Source organism: Ovis canadensis, chromosome 4 (genome assembly GCF_042477335.2).
Source record: "Ovis canadensis isolate MfBH-ARS-UI-01 breed Bighorn chromosome 4, ARS-UI_OviCan_v2, whole genome shotgun sequence".
Lineage (NCBI taxonomy): Eukaryota > Metazoa > Chordata > Mammalia > Artiodactyla > Bovidae > Ovis > Ovis canadensis.
Window position 1 is genome coordinate 93,668,530 of NC_091248.1, and position 7,007 is coordinate 93,675,536.

Below are 7,007 nucleotides of genomic sequence, written 5' to 3' on the forward strand. Positions count from 1 at the left end.
ATAAATCGAACCTTGATAAATTCAAAAAAATTGAAATCATTCCAAGCATCTTTTCTGACCGTAATGCATTAAGATTAGATCTCAATTACAGGAGAAAAACCATTAAAAATTCCAACATATGGAGGCTGAACAACTCACTTCTGAATAACCAACAAATCACAGAAGAAATCAAAAAAGAAATCAAAATATGCATAGAAACTAATGAAAATGAAAACACAACAACCCAAAACCTGTGGGACACTATAAAAGCAGTGCTAAGAGGAACGTCATAGCAATACAGGCATACCTCAAGAAACAAGAAAAAAGTCAAATAAATAACCTAACTCTACACCTAAAGCAACTAGAAAAGGAAGAAATGGAGAACCCCAGAATTAGTAGAAGGAAAGAAATCTTTAAAATTAGGGCAGAAATAAATGCAAAAGAGACCATAGCAAAAATCAACAAAGCCCAAAGCTGGTTCTTTGAAAGGATAAATAAAATTGACAAACCATTAGCCAGACTCATCAAGAAACAAAGGGAGAAAAATCAAATCAATAAAATTAGAAATGAAAATGGAGAGATCACAACAGACAACACAGAAATACAAAGGATCATAAGAGACTACTATCAGCAATTATATGCCAATAAAATGGACAACGTAGAAGAAATGGACAAATTCTTTAAAAAGTACAACTTTCCAAAACTGAACCAGGAGGAAATAGAAAATCTTAACAGACCCATCACAAGCATGGAAATTGAAACTGTAATCAGAAATCTTCCAACAAACAAAAGCCCAGGTCCAGACGGCTTCACAGCTGAATTCTACCAAAAATTTAGAGAAGAGCTAACACGTATCCTACTCAAACTCTTCCAGAAAATTGCAGAGGAAGGTAAACTTCCAAACTCATTCTATGAGGCCACCATCACCCTAATACCAAAACCTGACAAAGATGCCACAAAAAAAGAAAACTACAGGCCAATATCACTGATGAACATAGATGCAAAAATCCTTAACAAAATTCTAGCAATCAGAATCCAACAACACATTAAAAAGATCATACACCATGACCAAGTGGGCTTTATCCCAGGGATGCAAGGATTCTTCAATATCCTCAAATCAATCAGTGTAATTCACCACATTAACAAATTGAAAAATAAAAGCCATATCATTATCTCAATAGATGCAGAGAAGGCCTTTGACAAAATTCACATCCATTTATGATTAAAACTCTCCAGAAAGCAGGAATAGAAGGAACATGCCTCAACATAATAAAAGCTATATATGACAAACCCACAGCAAACATTATCCTCAATGGTGAAAAATTGAAAGCATTTCCCCTAAAGTCAAGAACAAGACAAGGGTGCCCACTTTCACCGCTACTATTCAACATAGTTCTGGAAGTTTTGGCCACAGCAATCAGAGCAGAAAAATAAATAAAAGGAATCCAAATTGGAAAAGAAGAAGTAAAACTCTCACTGTTTGCAGACGACATGGTCCTCTACATAGAAAACCCTAAATACTCCACCAGAAAATTACTAGAGCTAATCAATGAATATAGTAAATTTGCAGGATATAAAATCAACACACAGAAATCCCTTGCATTCCTATACACTAATAATGAGAAAGTAGAAAAAGAAATTACGAAACAATTCCATTCACCATTACAATGAAAAGAATAAAATACCTAGGAATATATCTACCTAAAGAAACTAAATATGTATATAGAGAAAATTATAAAATACTGATGAAAGAAATCAAAGAGGACACTAATAGATGGAGAAAGATACCATGTTCATGGATCAGAAGAATCAATATAGTGAAAATGAGTATACAACCCAAAGCAATCTACAGATTCAATGCAATCCCTATCAAGCTACCAGCGGTATTTTCCACAGAACTAGAACAAATAATTCACAATTTGTATGGAAATACAAAAAACCTTGAATAGCCAAAGCAATCTTGAGAAAGAAGAATGGAACTGGAGGAATCAACTTGCCTGACTTCAGGCTCTACTACAAAGCCACAGTCATCAAGACAGTATGGTACTGGCACAAAGACAGACATATAGATCAATGGAACAAAATAGAAAGCCCAGAGATAAATCCACACACCTATGGACACCTTATACAAAGAATATACAATGGATTAAATACAATCTCTTTAACAAGTGGTACTGGGAAAACTGGTCAACCACTTGTAAAAGAATGAAACTAGATCACTTTCTAACACCATACACAAAAATAAACTCAAAATGGATTAAAGATCTAAACGTAAGACCAGAAACTATAAAAATCCTAGAGGAGAACATAGGCAAAACACTCCAACATAAATCACAGCAGGATCCTCTATGATCCACCTCCTAGAATACTGGAAATAAAAGCAAAAATAAACAAATGGGATCTAATTAAAATTAAAAACTTCTGCACAACAAAGGAAACTGTAAGCAAGGTGAAAAGATAGCCTTCTGAATGGGAGAAAATAATAGCAAATGAAGCAACTGACAAACAACTAATCTCAAAAATATACAAGCAACTTATGCAGCTCAATTCCAGAAAAATAAATGACCCAATCAAAAAATGGGCCAAAGAACTAAATAGACATTTCTCCAAAGAAGACATATGGATGGCTAACAAACACATGAAAAAATGCTCAACATCACTCATTATCAGAGAAATGCAAATCAAGACCACAATGAGGTACCATTTCACACCAGTCAGAATGGCTGCAATCCAAAAGTCTACAAGCAAGAAATGCTGGAGAGGGTGTGGAGAAAAGGGAACCCTCTTACACTGTTGGTGGGAATGCAAACTAGTACAGCCACTATGGAGAACAGTGTAGAGATTCCTTTAAAAATTGCAAATAGAACTGCCTTATGACCCAGCAATCCCACTGCTGGGCATACACACCAAGGAAACCAGAATTGAAAGAGACACCTGTACCCCAATGTTCATCACAGCACTGTTTATAATAGCCAGGACCTGGAAACAACCTAGATGTCCATCAGCAGATGAATGGATAAGAAAGCTGTGGTACATATACACAATGGAGTATTACTCAGCCATTAAAAAGAATACATTCGAATCAGTTCTAATGAGGTGGGTGAAACTGGAGCCTATTATACAGAGTGAAGTAAGCCAGAAAGAAAAACACCAATACAGTATACTAACACATATATATGGAATTTAGAAAGATGATAATGATAACCCTGTATGTGAGACAGCAAAAGAGACACAGATGTTTAGAAAGGACTTTTGGACTCTGTGGGAGAGGGAGAAGGTGGGATGATTTGGAAGAATGGCATTGAAACATGTATACTATCATGTAAGAAACGAAGTGCCAGCCTATGTTTGATACAGGATACAGGATGCTTGGGGCTGGTGCATGGGGATGATCCAGAGAGATGATATGGGGTGGGAGGTGGGAGGGGGGTTCAGGGTGGGGAACTCATGTACATCCGTGGCTGATTCATGTCAATGTATGGCACCAATACAGTATTTTAAAGCAAAATAAAGTAAAAATATTTTTTTTAACAAAAAAGAAAAGAAAACGTTTAAAAAAAAGCTACTTGTAAATATGCTCAATGACTCTCCTATTGACGGACATTTAAATGACTCAACGTTTTAAAATATGAATGATGTTCAAATAAATGGTTTTGTATATTCAGTTTTTTAATTCTTTTATATTAGTTTTGTAATTTAGATTCCCTGCAGTAATTATTGTTCTTCTTACTTTTAACAATTACTCTTCTAAATTAGGTATTATTATCATCTTCATCTTAGTGGAAGAGAAAATTCAGTCTTAGTAAAGGTATGCACCTTGCCCAAGTCTCACCACTGATGTGTAGTAGAACTGTTTTCACATGAGGCTGTCTGCAGGGGCAGTTCACACTGCCACAGTTCTTTCCAAAGCAGGTTCTTTGGAGATTAATATTGTTAACAGTTCCTATTTCATGGCGCCTTTAATAGCAATTGGGTATTTATGTTACATTTTTAATGATTTAATAAGCAAGGGTCAGATGGAGGGGAAAACATCAAATTTTTGTCCTGATCTTGGCATCCTATGCAGTGGTACTCTTTTCTTTGCTGATTATAAAGATATCTAAGAAGACTGTTTTCCCAGATGGAGCTAGTGGTAAAGAACCTGCCTATCAATGCTGGTTTGATCCCTGGATTGAGAAGATTCCCTGGAGGAGGGCATGGCAACCCACTCCAGTACTCTTGCCTGGAGAATCCCATGGACACAGGAGCCTGGCAGGCTACAGTCCATCGGGTCGCAAAGAGCTGGACATGAATGAAGCAACTTAGCACACACACAATAAGACTGTCTAAATGCAGAGCAATGCCTTCAAATGATGAATAACTTGACTCATTCTAACTTGTACAGTAAGCTCATGTAAGCAGGAGTTATTCAACACAAATCAGAAACAAAAACATAGAGCCCAAAATGAACTAAAATCGAAATTCTTGCAAGAATAAAATTAATGCACTAAAAGTAATCTATATAACAGGTGGGTTCCATATTCTAGATATAATGTATTAATACTAAAAAGCCTCTTCAAAATGTTCCAGAAAAGAAACCCTGTTGATTCACTGAACAGGGCTTTTGACGTGAAAGCCAGGACTCAAAACTGCAGATTTCCACACAACAATAATCTTAACAGCTCTAACAATCTTGCCTTATATAAAAATTGTTGGGCTTCCTTGGTGGTCAAGTGGTTAAGAATCCACCTTGCAGTGGAGGGGACACCTGTTCCATCCCTGGTGCTGGAAGATCCCAGATGCTGCGTGGCACCTATGCCTATGAGCTGCAATTACTGAGTTCACGTGCGCTAAAGCAACAAGAGAAGCCACTGCAATGAGAAACCCTTGCACTGCAGTAGCCCCCGCTCACCGCAGCTAGAGAAAGCCAGCGTGCAGCAACAAAGACCCAGTGAAGCCATAAACAAATAAATAGATGAAAACAAATAAAATTATTTTAAAATTGTATTCCTAACGGGAAGAGGACAATTACCAAAATAAACCCTTAAGAGAAAAAGAAATAAAGTAGCCTGCCTATATCTATATAACATCCAGATTGCAAAATAATGTGTTTCACTCTGAAGTACTTGATTTCTGATTGTAAAGACCACAGATGGCTAAGTTTATATTTGCCACATGAATGACCACATTCTATATTTTGGTTTGGGGACACTTGTCAAAGTATAGGAAGCCCCTATACTTCCCAGGTGCTGCTAGTGGTAAAGAACCTCCCTGTCAATGCAGGAGACATAAGAGATGCAGGTTTGATCCCTGGATCAGAAAGATCCCCTGGAGGAGGACGCAGCAACTCACTTTAGTATCCTTTCCTGCAGAATTCCATGAATAGAGGAGCCTGGCAGGCTATAGACCATAGGGTCATGCATCCCATTTTTTCCACACCTGCCTTTCTACTAGGACTTCCATCCTCACCATGAAAATCTTCTCATGGAAACCTTGGATGGAGCAGATAGAAGATGGGGCCAAGCTGCATGTACACGAGGGCCTGATGGGGTCAGGATGAGCACAAAGTACCTCATGTGGAAATGACGAACCAAGCAGAGGTGACCCTTAACATCTCCATGTCAGTAAGCAGGCACCTTGGACTTCTGCCTCCCAAGACTTCTAACTGCCTTACCAATTCCAGATGATGGACAATTTACTTTGGATCCAATATTTTCCATCCACATGCTCCCCTGGACTTGGTGCTTCAAGTCTTCCCAAGATCCCAGACCCACTCCTCACCCTACTCCTTCAGGAAACAGCCTTACCTACTCAGCCTTACCTATTCCCACACCAAACACCAGCTAAGAGAAGCAAAAGCTCAGTCTAAAGCCTTTGGTCTCTGATGTTCTTAGCATGGAGGGTCTGAAAATCAGAGTAATGTAGAGTATAAGTCTTGAGCAGAATAAGGAAAACCAAAGGGTTAAAAGAAGTCAGAATTTTAGAGACCAGTAGATAACCCAAGAGATTGATGAAATCTTTATTAAAGTTGATTGCACACACCAGTAAGTTTGGGCACTTATTCTGAAATGAACACAGAAGGCCTTGCAAAAATACAAGAGCCAATAACCATATGAAGAAACTCACAACGTCACTAATCATGAGAAAAATGAAAATCAAAAACACAATAAGAAAGGTTTGGAGAAAAGGGAACAGTCCTACACTGTTGGTAGGAACATAAATGGGTACAGTCACTATGGAGTATAGTATGAAGTTCCTTGAAAGTCTAAAGATATAGTTACCATATCATGGAGCAATCCCACTTTTGAGCATATATTCAGACAAGATGAAAACTCAAATTTGAAAAGATGCATGCACCCCAGTTTTCACAAGAGCACTATTGACAACAGCCAAAGTATAGAAGCAACCTAACTGTACAGAATGGATGAATGGATAAAGAAGAATGTGGTACACACATACAATGGAATATTACTCAGCCATAAAAAATAACAAAATAATGCCACTTGCAACAACATGCATGGATCTAGAGATTGTTTTTTAAAAGCCACAATGAGGTACTACCTCATACCCATGCGGATGACTACTATTTTAAAATAAAGCAAAACCAAACAGAAAATAACAAGCATTGATGTGTTGGCAAGGATGTGGAGAAACAAGAACCCTTGTATACCACTTGTGAGAATGTAAAAATGGGGCAGCTGCTGTGAAAATAGTATAATAATTCCTCAGATAATTAAAAATAGAATTATCATATGATCCAGTGATTCTACTTCAGGGTGATAGGCAAGAAGTTAGCTGAGAGCAAGAAGAAGGAGCTCCTTCGGCTAACTGTCCAATAGCCACCTAATTCCACCAAGCAATTTACCAGCCCCACTCTTAATATACCCACCAGTATTCCAAAAATAGTCAAGAGGCCCTAAATGTTGCCTCCCTCCCCCACAAAACCACTCACTGGTGGGACTTTCCCTACTCTCACACATGTGTACACCTCACACTCTCCTGTACTAAAGTAACCTTTGGCAGCTATTAACTGTTGGACTCGTTAACTG